This window comes from Phalacrocorax aristotelis, chromosome 11 (assembly GCF_949628215.1).
Source record: "Phalacrocorax aristotelis chromosome 11, bGulAri2.1, whole genome shotgun sequence".
Lineage (NCBI taxonomy): Eukaryota > Metazoa > Chordata > Aves > Suliformes > Phalacrocoracidae > Phalacrocorax > Phalacrocorax aristotelis.
The window spans coordinates 1458903-1471373 of record NC_134286.1 but is presented as its reverse complement, the minus strand read 5'-3'; the positions used below and the strand labels follow the sequence as shown (position 1 = coordinate 1471373).

The 12471-nt window shown below is 46.7% G+C and overlaps 1 protein-coding gene and 1 long non-coding RNA gene across 2 annotated transcripts in view; one reads left to right on the top strand and one right to left on the bottom strand.

Annotated features, from left to right (window-relative positions):
• Positions 1-9633: 9633 nt before the first annotated feature.
• Positions 9634-11290, bottom strand: LOC142063150 (uncharacterized). The gene is made up of 3 exons (XR_012662651.1): positions 11204-11290; positions 10422-10482; positions 9634-9708 (listed from the first exon to the last, which is right to left on the bottom strand). It is a non-coding gene; the product is annotated as an uncharacterized LOC142063150 (long non-coding RNA).
• Positions 11105-12471, top strand: part of ZC3H12B (zinc finger CCCH-type containing 12B) — a 30911-nt gene continuing 29544 nt past the window's right edge. Inside the window, exon 1 of the mRNA XM_075106545.1 lies at positions 11105-11377. The gene's annotated coding sequence lies outside the window, so the exon portion shown is untranslated. The remainder of the gene's footprint in view (positions 11378-12471) is intronic.

Sequence of the window (12471 nt, the reverse complement as noted above, 5' to 3'; positions counted from 1 at the left end):
AGACATAAACTCTAGTGCGCTGCAAATGTACAAGCAGCAGTACCATAGTCTTAGGGAATCCACTCATCAGTCAGTAGGGTGAGGCTGATGAGAACAAGGCAATTATTCTGGAACACATTACAGAAATGTTATATGGAAGGCACTGGAACTACTTAACCTCTACTCAGCACAGATCAAACTTGCTGGTGTCTGGTCTGGGGCTCTGAAAATAATAAAAATAAAAAATAAAAATTGATAGAATGCAAAGGAGAGCAATGAAACTGGTAAGAGTTTTTGGGAACACAAAAGACAGCTGAATGCAAGACAGTGTGGCCATATTTACGTGGCATGTGATAGATCTGCTTGAGTTAGGGCTTATGGTCACAGAATTGAATGTCTTGAGACAGCTGCATCTGCAATTGCAGACTAAAGGGCAAGCGGTCCCCTTCATGTGTGAGTATCTGTGTCTGGAAACCTAGAAAACTACAGTATGAGGTAAAAAGCAGGCAGCATGAGCCATTGGGGTGTTGTGCTCTGGCTCCAGCACTGAGCAAATAGGATGGTATGGATGTAGCTCATAATAATAATAGTAGTCTTTCAGTGTGAAAAAGGTGTTAGAAGAGCCATTATAACAAATAATCCACTAGGTCAGCTGAGAGAGAAGTCTAAAAAGTAATCTATTTAATAAGCATTACAGAAAGTTTAAGCAGATTTCAGTAAAATATCGGATTACAGAGTGCCTCAGTAGGAAAGGCCATCTGGAAGGTGGAGGAGTCTCCGTATTGCTTTTAAGAGCTACATAGATAAAGGTGTCTCCATACTAATCCAAGTGCTGCAGACCCTTGCTTTGAAGTCGGGGTTTTGACCTGATCAGGGTTGAGGCAGTTGGGTCCTGGTGGACAGAAAGCTCAACATGAGCAAACAGTGGCTGCTGCGGCCAAGAAGGCCAACAGGGTGCTGGGTTGCATCAAAAAGGGCATCGCCAGCAGAGAGAAAGAAGTCATCATCCCGCTCTACTCAGCGCTTGTCAGGCCACACCTGGAGTGCTGTGTACAGTTCTGGTCCCCGCTGTGCAAAAAGGATGTGGGCAGGCTGGAAGGGGTCCAGAGAAGGGCCACCAAGATGATCAAAGGACTGGGAAGCTGCCATACGAAGGTAGGCTGGGAGAGCTGGGTTTGTTCAGCCTTGAGAAAAGGAGGCTCAGAGGGGATCTCATCCCCATGTACCAGTACTTAAGGGGCAGCTACGAAAGAGGTGGAGTCTACCTTTTTACAAGGAGTCCCATGGAGAGGACAAGGGGGAATGGACACAAGTTGCTCTTGGGGAGATCCTGACTGGACACCAGAGGGAAATTTTTCACAGTGAGGACAGTCACCGTTGGAATAATCTCCCCAGGGGAGGGGCTGGCTCGGCCACGTTGGACACCTTCAAGAGTCGGCTGGACAGGGTGCTGGGCCATCTTGTCTAGGCTGTGCTCTTCCCAGAAAAGTTGGACTAGATGATCCCTGAGGTCCCTTCCAGCCTGAGATTCTGGGATTCTGTGAGATACCCTTACAAATGTGGCATATAGCCTGCCACTACAATGACCTGCTCCTGCTTATTGAGTGACCTCTCAACATGGCCGGGGCCTGGGTACTGGACGAGTTGTCACACCTCAGCATGGATTGAAGTGTTTTCATTAGATTCCCAAGTCAGCAAGTGCACTCTTGGAGGGCTAAAAAAATGAAAGAATCTGTCCTGGCAGAGGAGGACCTCTCACCAGGAGCCACTGAGAGTGAAAAAGGGTAGGCAACCAGGAGGGTTTGTCTGGAAAAGGGATGGGGCCTAAGAATTTATTAAGTGTTATGATGAGGAATCACACAGTCTTCTCATGTGCACTTAGCTGAGCTAAAACTAAAACTACAATAAAAATATCACTTTCTACCTTTGGAAATGACATGGGTAGTCTGAAAGAAATATAGAAAACCTACTGAGAAACCAGGCACAAAAAAGAAAAATGCAAAATGTTCTGTGTAACAGAAGAGATTTAGGCCTGTAGAAGGGAACGGGATAGGCTAACAGTCCCTCTACCTTCTCTTGAGTTATTGTCAAGAAGGAAGAAAAGGCTTAAATTCCTGAATTCTGATACCAGGCCAGGCCAGTCTCCAAAGAACTTTTGCTAGTGTATACATCCTCTGCCTGCCCTGCTTGCCCAATGATGATGTTTAAGCAAACCTCTTGATGCTGGGGCAGCAAACGTTTATCACTGGGATTTTCTTTTTCCTACACAAATTACACTGAGCAATCAATGTAATGTAATGCAGATCAGACCCTGTCCCAGGCCGCGTGAGAAGCTGAAACTCCTCAGGGATGCAGTTTGCCCCCTTTTTTTTCAGCTTTCACTGATCAGTGGAAGCAAATGATCCAGGAAATCAGGTCAGTCATAAAAACTCTTCAGCACTCAAAGATGACATCAGAACCAGTGTACTGCAGCTTTCTGCTCATTTTCCCCTGATAATAGCTTTAGTCATCTTTTAAAATGCTTTTAATTCCTAGTGAAGTAAATGGGAATTTAGAATGAATGCAGACTTCAGCATCAGACTCCCATTTATTTAAAAAATTGGGTGTCTTAGTAGCAAAAATTATTAGTTTCCATTAAGCACAGATAAGCGGGAGGTGGGGGGGTGGAAGGGTTCCCCTTTGGTTTACCTGTGTTCTGCAACCTGCTCGTATTCTCTTGTTCTCTGTGGCAGTCTGCATTCTCTAAGTGCTTTTACTGCTCCTTCTATTTACCACTGTTGTCCTTTGTGCTGCTTTGGAGCAGGGACCCCATTTTTCTATACATCTGTAACATAAATTTGCATGAAGTTATGTAAAGTAACATAAATTTGCATGAAGTTATGAAGCCAACATAAATCTCAGGAACTAATGCCATGTATTACTGCAATACTTGGTATCAGAGCTCACATAGTCTAGGTAAAATAGCTACTTCTCAGCTCAAAATTGATGTTAGAAACTCCTCACATGCCACAGTCCCCAGCATTTCACATGGAAGAATTGTGCATTATGATGGACTCAAGGTGTTGTGAATCACCCCTACCATTTTTCTACCCATATTTTTTTTTTCTGGGGAAGTTGTAAACTGAAGCTGTGAAGAGACTTGGATGAGGGTGCTCGAGTTGGAAGAAATAAAGAGCCAGAAAACAGGCTTCAGAGTTGAGCTGCTATGACTGAGGTTTGTTCTCAGTCTGAGGCAGGGAAGTTCCTAATAGCTGGAGTAAACAGCCCCCTAAATGGCCATAGTTAGGGTAAATAGTTTAATTGATTTTTGTATGTCCTGCCTTTCACTCTCTTATAATTTTAACCTTAATAAAGATCCCTTGACGGATTGCTTTTGACCAGCCACTGAAGCACCTGGGTTGATTCAGGATGTAAGCAATCCACATTCTCTCAAGGATTAATAGTGGGTAGTTTGGTTACTTTTTTTACACTTACGTGCTTGTTTTGGCTGGGATAGAGTTAGTTTTCTTCATAGTAGCTAGTATCAGGCTATGTTTTGGATTTGTGCTGAAAACAGTGTTGATAATACAGGGATGATTTAGTTACTGCTAGGCAGTGCTTACACACAGTCAAGGTCTTTTCTGCTTCTCACACCACCCCAGTAGTGATTAGGCTTGGGCTGAACAAGAAGGTCATATAAAAGCTGGGGGAAGAGGAGGGAAGGTAGGGACGTTTGGAGTGATGGTGTTTGTCTTCCCAAGCAACTGTTATGCGTGATGGAGCCCTGCTGCCCTGAGGATGGCTGAGCACCCGCCTGCCCATGGGAAGTAGTGAATGAATTCCTTGTTTTGCTTTGCTTGTGCACATGGCTTTTGCTTTACCTATTAAACAGTCTTTATCTCAACCCATGAGTTTTCTCACTTTCACTCTTTCGATTCTCTCCCCCATCCCACCGGGGATGAGTAAGTGAGCGGCTGGGTGGAGCTTAGTTGCTAGCTGGGGTTAAACCACTTCATTAGTAAATTGGTATTTGCTTTTCGAGAAATAATTTTCATGAGAGTAGAAGTGTCAGCCTGAGACCATGTGAGTTGTAGGTAGTTGGTATCTCTGAACAGTGAAATCTTCCCTGTCGTGAATTTCATCATGTTAGTGTCTACAGTCTTAAGCTATGGAGCAGGATCCCTTCATAATTAGCACATAGAAATAGAAGGACGAAAGCTGGTGGTTCCTGTTCCAAATAGTTTACCTAAATATGAGGCAAGAAATGGGAAGAGAGAATGAAGAAAAAAAGATGAGAGCACTGGACATCATGAGAAGCAGTGGTTGAAGTTTATCTAACGCCTAAGCAAGTGGCAGTAGTGATCAAACATCCCCCCCCCAGACAAAGGATTATTAGTGTTGGTAATCTGTTTATCACTAATTATAATTAATAATCCATAGTTAAAGAGAGTTAAAAACTCAGATGACTTGCATAAAACATCTCCCTTGCGTAAAACATCTACCTTCTATTCCACTAGGCAATAAATTGAGAAATAAATTGAAGATTTCAAGCATTATAGAAATTATTTCAGAGTCTCTTATGAATCTTCCAAGTAATGATTTTGAGGATTTATCTGTATTATACGAATGCAGTTTTTGCAAATGGACTCTTGCTGGCATTGCAGAAGATGTATTTCTGGAACAGGTAAATAATGAGCAGCAGTTGTGAATGGGGAGATGTTTTAGTTATTTTCTGCATTATTTAAGGACTTGTCCATATGATGTGTTCTTCAATTAAAGAAAAAAGAAGATGAAGGAAAATGGTGATAGGCATCAGCATCCTTTTCATCATCTCACAGCTTCTGTAAAGAAATGAGAGCATGCAAGGTCTGATCCTGATATATTTTGAGTCAGTTGCAAACTCTTGCTGCCTTTAAAATTGAAGACTGTAGGATTGAGCCCTAAGTACGCTGTGTGCTCAGAGGGGGCAGGCTTCTTTGACGCATGAATTAAATAGATGAACTAATTGATTTGAGGGTGTAGGAGACAAGTTGGCTACAGTAGGCCAGTGAATCTTGTTGCTAGGACACTGAGGGAGTGAGAGCACACAGGGTGAGGATATGAGAGGAAGAGAAGGAAAGTCCTCTCTAACAGGAGTGATGAAAATCCCAGCCAACTTTCTAATGTTTATCCTGTTTTTCATTTCTGATTTTGCAGGCTAAACTAAAAGGTGAAGGACAGAAAATGAAAATGCAGATGTTCAACTTGTTACTTCACTCTGCTTTGCATGACATAAGGAAAACCACTTGACGAAGTGTTATAAAATATTTGGAAGTTCTTAGGAAGTGAGCCTACCCACATGCATTAGCAATTATTTTTCTCTCTATGTTTAAAAAAAGGACAGAAAATACTACATCTACATATTTCAAAGTACTTCAAAATAGTCACAAAGTTTGATAGTTATGGTGTATTATATGGTTTTAGGAATACTTTTAATGATGTGATATGGATGTAGGGATGCTTTTAAAGTTATATAAACAATAGCTAAGGATCAATTCCTATCCTATCACTGTTTTGCCTTACCTCTGGGACAGAATCTTCCTGTCCACTCCTGCATTGCTAAAATTCAGATCATTTATCTGCAGACACCAGGGGCAGTGAAGAAGGAGGGAGAGGAGGTTCTCCAGGCACCGGAGCAGAGATTCCCCTGCAGTCCATGGTGAAGACCATGGTGATACAGGCTTTGCCCCTGCAGCCTATGGAGGTCCGTGGTGGAGCAGACAGGCACCTGCAGCCTGTGCAGAACCCCATGCCAGAGCAGATGCCTGTGCCCTGAAGGAAGCTTTGGACAGTTGGACTAGGTGATCATTGTAGGCGTTTCAGGAAATTGCACGTGCCAGCCACCGTAACAGGCTTCGGCTCTAAGTTTCTGCATCAGCGAAAGAGAGATACCTTTATGAAAGTGCTTTTTATTAATAGTGCTACAGCTCGAGCCGGGTGCCTCCAAAGAGGGGACCCAAACAAAGAAATCCCTGGGCAATTACACCCTTACAGTCTAAGTTCCCCACCCACCATGTGATAGTTTGGACCACTAGTAATACTAAGGTCTGGGGTCTTCTTGCTTTTTTATTGGTTTGATTTGCTTGCTGTTTCATTACTAAGCAGTTGCTAAGTGGTCATCTTCTTATACAACAGCACATCCTCTTAGTTTGGTTTTGGCTGATTCTGTAGATAGCTATTTGGCATGTTGTAATATGGTTGTCACAGTTCATATACCACGATCTACAGGCTTGTCTACTCTAGCTATTATTGCTTAAGCTGCTATCTTTGTCTGCTCTAGGTATGATTAATGTTTAAGCTGATAGCTCTAAATTTCAGCTCTTTCTACAGCAGTAGGTCCCTTCCAAATGAAAATATTCTATTCTATTCTATTCTATTCTAGTCTATTCTATCCTATTCTATTCTACTCAGCTGTCACCCCATGGAAAGCCTGTGCTGGAGCAGGCTCCTGGCAGGACCTGTGGCCCCGTGGAGAGGAGTCCACACTGGAGCAGGTTTTCTGGCAGGACCTGTCGCCCCACGGGGGACGCACGCTGGAGCAGCCTGTTCCTGAAGGGCTGCACCCCAGGGAAGGGACCCACACTGGAGCAGTTCATGAAGAACTGCAGCCCGTAGGAAGGACCCACGTTGGAGAAGTTCACTGAAGACTGTCTTTCATGGGAGGGACCCCACGCTGGAGCAGGGTGAGAGTGTGAGGAGGAAGGAGCAGCAGAAACAATGTGTGATGAACTGACTGCAGCTCCCATTCCCCACCCCCCCGTGCTGCTTGGAGGGAGGAGGTGGAAAAGTCGGGAGTGAAGTTGAGCCAAGGGAAGCAGGGAGGTGTGAGGAGAAGGTGATTTAGGATTCGTTCTTATTTCTCATTATCTTGCTCTGAATTAGATTGGTAGTAAATTAATTTCACCGGGTTGAGTCTGTTTTGCCTGTGATGGTAGTTGCTGAGTGATCTCCCTATCTTTATCTCAACTCACGAGCCTCATATTTCCTCCCCCTGGCCTCTTGAGGACGGGGAGTAATAGAGCAGCTTGGTAGGCACCTGGTGACCAGTCAAGGTCAACCCACCACAACCACCAAAACATTGCTGGAGCATATTTAAGACAGTCTCTTGGGACTAGCAGGTGCTTTATGCAAGCCTGTCTTTCCCCTTCATTTCCCCAGAAGAATGAGAGTTTAATTTTTTGCTTTATCGCTGCGATACACATCTGTTTATATAAAAGCAAGATCAAAGAATTACCACTTGTGCTCATATGCATAAGGGTCAAAAACCAGCTGGGTGTAAGGTGTGGTAGGTGTCGTATAAAGTAATTAACAATACAGGGACACAAATTTCATCATTTGTACAAAACCACAAATAATTTGCTGTGCAGAATAATAAGGGGAAGAAACAACACTTAAAAGCATTGAAAAGAAATGAAGGCTTGAGCTGAGCTGTATTTCATATCAGTAGGTAGATTCCCATTGCTTTCAGTAAGTTTTAAATCAGACTCTAGATAAATAGTAGTCTTCTGGAGCATGCAATTAGCTTGGGCTCAGCATGCACAAGAAATCAGTGCCTGCTGTGGTGACATATCCTCTGTGTGTCTCAGTTGTGGAACCAGCATGTCTATTTTCTAGTGCTCTCTTCCCTGCCTTTGAACTGCTGTGAATCTTCTTTGCTGTCTGTGTCCTCTCAAGTCTCCCTGGTTTTGCTAAAGTAGTGGCATTTTTTCTCCCCACCATTGAAGAATACAGCCCTTTATATACTGCTTCTGCTATTAGCTGCCAAATTTCTGAATATTTTTTTCAGTGTAACTTTCAGCAGAAGAAGTGATAGAGGAAAAAGAAGGAAGAACGTACTTTCACCACTGCTATCAGCTGAGGTAACACGGTGAGGAAAAGGCACAATGTACCCTGGAGAGATTTGACAGTATTCTGACAGATGTACACTGTGAGATCCCTAGTCTTTTTAGAGATGAAAATCCTTTTCCAGATTGCAAAGTCAAGAATCAGTACATTGTGAGGCATGTTGCTTTGAGGGTAGAGCAGACGGCCAGGGGTCTGGTCGTCAGGATCGCTCTTTCAGCTCTGATGCAAATACTTGCAGTTCAAGCACATTCAGATTGGTAGCATTCAACTTTCACTTCATGGCTTTGGTCAAGTGTCTTAATGACTCTGTGTTTCCTCGTATACAAAATGGGTCTGACAGTTCTTTCTAAGATCTGAAATTACTGCACTGACATTTACTGTCTATTCTGCTGCTACTTATAAATTTTGATATGTGGGATCCAAATAACAATCAGTTTTCCCCAGCACACTGATTAGACTTTCCAGAGAGCTAAGGGACTTAAGCACAAAACTGCCATTGAAAAAAAATCTTTCAGCTGACCCTGACAAATTCAACCTTGTTTCTATTTGACCCTTTCTCAACCAAAAGCTAATAGGCAGATACATTTCAAAATAAGGGGCAGTATTTTGAAGAATTAAATCAATGCTAAGATACTCCCTTACTTCATCGAGCACAGGATTGAATTTTATTGCATGAGAAAATTAGCCATTTGCATTTAATGGTCTAACATCTGTTTGTAACGGCCTTGTCATTGTGACAACAAATCCAGTACAGAACAATTCCAGCTGCAAGGATTACTTCCCCCCCCCCCCCCAGGTAATCACTCCAGCTAGAGCAATAAATTCTACAAGACTGGATGCAATTATGAAAATTTTTCTTTCTTTTCTCAGTATATGCTAGATATAACATGTTAATGTATATTCCCTTCCTTTTTAAGTTCCTCACTATTTTCTTAAAACAAACAAACAAAATCTGGATACAGAAGAAATGACCCTAACAAAAGTATACTGATGTTTAGTTTGGACATTTCTTCAATGTTATTTACAGAAAACTTGACACATGTTATAAAGAGTGTCCTGATATAACAAACTATCATTGGAGTTAATTTAAAACCAGTCAGTATGACAGATTAATTTATATAACAAAAATTACTTATATAGTAATATTGCATATTTTGTCAACTTTTGCATTTTTTTCATCAGAGTATCTGTTACATCCTTACAGACAAATATCAGTGAGTTAAAGCAGTCAACCTGTATCATTTCCATCTTGCAGATGACAAAACTCAGACATTTAGTATTTCATAAGGTTGCCCAGCTGGCTGGGGGAACTTGGAGACATGAGGGCAGGTGAAAATTTGTTAAGGATTGGCATTAAAATACCTTGAGCAGTGGGCAGTTCTGAGCCCCACAACCTGAAAAGGACATTAAGGTGCCTGAACGCACCCAGAGGAGGGCAATAAAGCTGGTGACGGGGCTGGACGAGGTGTCCTGTGCGGAGCAGCTGGGGACTCTGGGTTTGCCTAGTTTGGAGAAAAGGAGGCTGAGGGGCGACCTCATGGCTCTCTGCAGCTGCCTGAGGGGGGGACGTGGAGAGGGAGGTGCTGAGCTCTTCTCCCTGGGATCCAGGGACAGGACGCGTGGGGACGGCTCGAAGCTGCATCCATCAGGGAAGGTTCGACTTTGACATGAAGAAACCTTTCTTTACCGAGAGGGTGTTCAAACATTGGAACAGGCTTCCTGGAAAGGTGGTCGATGCCCCATGGCTGACAGTGTTTAAGAGGGATTTGGACGATGCCCTTAATATGCTTCAGCTTTTGGTCAGCCCTGAATTGGTCGGGCAGTTGGGACAAGGTGATTGTTGTAGGTCCCTTCCAACTGAATAATCTATTACAAAAAAAAGGTGTGCAACATGTTTTATGAACAAATAGCATTTAAAGAAATATTAAAGAATAAAGACTAACGGAGGAGATCCTCCAGCAAAACGTACAACGGGACTGAACGTCGGCTAACGTACTGCTGGATTCGATACAGGTCACCGTGAGTAGAATAGGTAGCAACGTTGTCAAACCTAAACATCATAAAGTGGATGAGTCAAAATGGTGCATCCTAAATTGTGAAATTTGCTTTCAGTTCCTGAGTGTTAAAAATGGAAATGGATTCCTTCTGTATCCCATTGGGGTTTTGAGCCTTCAAAATGTACCCAAGTCATATTTGCAAGGCTTTTTCCTATAACTGCGCCACCCCAATTGTACAGCCCACTTCACATTTTAAAGGAAAGCTGATCGTGGTTTCAGGAAGCTTTGGGAAGCCGAAGACAGTCATCAGCAACACTGAAACTGATAGGAAGCAACTACACGCTAGCCCTGAAATCTTATGGGGACCTAATCTTTGAATGTCAAATTTACACAAAGCCTGAAGTATTTACGAATGTGTTAATCCTTCAGTACGTGCTGTGTAAGACCACCCATTAGCATCCCAGCAAGCTAAAGGTTTAAGTACCTGTGTAAACTTGGCTCATTCCAAAGGTGGGCCTAAATATATAGACTGGGCTCTTCCTAGAAAGGTTGGACTAGGTGATCCCTGAGGTCCCTTCCCACCTGTGAATCTGTGATTCTGTGATCTCTGCATTCAGCCACGCCCTTTGTTTCATCCCGTAATCTGCAAAAATGTGAAAACCAGTATTGGTTTCTATTCTTATTTTCACCAACGCATTGGTACTTTGCCCTTTTATTGGTATTTCGGTATTTTGTATACAGTATTGGTATTTTCAGCAATGCCACCTGCCATCCTCTGCCCTCCCTAATGCTCCCCACCTTGTTCTAGCGAGGGGGGCTAGATGTCCACCGGGGGCAAGGCGGTGGGAAGCTCTCCCCCATCGCCCGTGCTTTCCTGGAGCAGCAGCAAGCAAGGCGTCGCTTCCGAGCAAAGGACCGCGGCGGGAGCGCCCGCCCCGCCCCGCCCCGCGCGCTGCGGTCCGCGGCCCTCCAGGGCACGCGCCGGGCGGGGGACGGCCGCGCACGCTCGCGCCCCGGCCGGCTCCGCCCCCTGCACGCGCACGCGGCCCTGCGGGCGGGCGGAGGGGGAGGCGTCCGCACCGCCCCCGCGCCAGGCAGGAGGGGGAAGGCTACCTCGCACGCCGCCGCGCCCAGGCTGCGCGTGCGCTGCCTTCGGGAGCGCGCGGGGCGCCGGCAGGAGCCGGGCGGCTGCAGCAGCGGGGGCTGGGCGCGGTTGCTAGGCGCCCGGCGCCCGGCAGCGGCGTTGGCCCGGCTGAGGCGCAGGCAGGGATGAGGCGCAGGCAGCGGCCCCCGCGCTCCCGCCAGCGCTGAGCCCCGCTCCCACAACGTCCACCTCCCACCCCGCCCTGGCCGTGCTCCTCTACCTCCACTTCCACCTCCTCCTCTCCCCTCGCTCCGGCCTGCCCTTCCCCCTCCATGCAGCGGGAGCGGCCGGAGTGGGGCCCGTGCCGCGGCCGCGCCGAGCCCCGCCGCCCCTCGCCGCCCCGCCGCCAGACCCCGCAGGGAGCCGCGGGCGGTGTCTGCAGCGACGACAGCGGGTGAGGCCCCGGCCGGGAGCGGGGTGGGGTGGTGAGGGAGGGCGAGGGTCGGCCTGGGGTGGGGGGCGCCTGCGCCGCGGCCCGGCAGGGGGTGGCCTGCGCGCTGGGAGCGGCTAGCGGGGCGTCTCCTGCCGCCCCGCCGGGCGGCCTGTGGGCCTGGCGGCCGCCGAGGCCCGGCGCGGCCTGGCCTCGCAGCGGACCGCCGCCTCTCCCTGCCACGCGCCGGCGTGGGCCGCGCCGCTGGCCTAGGGGCGCCCCCGCCGCCCCGCGCACACGGGGAGGGGCGGGAGGTGGGGCGGGAGGCGGGGCGGCGGCCACTTTCCCCCCCCACTCCCCATCCCCCCCCCCCCCCTCCACGGGGCCGCTGCCGGAGGCGTTCCGTCTGGGCGGGGGGCAGGGGGCCTGTCGGGGGCCTGGTCTTGTTCCGGGGGCTCCTGCGGGCGCGTGCTGTCGGTGCGGGCGGCCGTTGCAGTAGGGCGCTCGGCATGGCCTGGGCGGCCGGGCGTGGGGCCGGGCAGCTCGCCTGGTGTCCTCTGGTAATTAGAAGTGCCAAGGGGCGGCTGCGAAGGCTGCGTGAGCGCGGTGTTTGGGAAGGTGTTCAGTGTCCGGCCGTAAGAAGGGTAGCAAGAAACTTGCATTAACGAAAGCGAGGTGGCGAATAGGAATTCTGTAGTGGGTACCTGATGGTCACTGCGTGTATCCTTCCATTTTGCGTTGTAGTGCAAATGTGGATAAGGAGCCGATAGCTTACTGCTGCATACATGAGGTTTGAGATACTTTTTCTATTCGGTTCATTTGAAAATGTTGTTTTTCGTAGGTGTCTGCTTTTCTAATTGTCGTCTAATCTTTTGGAGGCTATATTTCACAAGAGCTGTATATTTCCTTTGCAAGGTAGCAAACAGCAGAATTGTGTCTTAAGTTGATAAATGTGGATCTAAATTAATTCAGGTTTCTTGAGATACGTTTGGTACTATTTTATGTTGTTTTTTTCTTAATCGGTGCAATGTGTTTTGGTGATTAGCGTGTATTGTCATAAATGGGAAGTAGGAACAGAAAGAAAGAAAATGAAAATACTGGTCACTTAGGAACTTCCA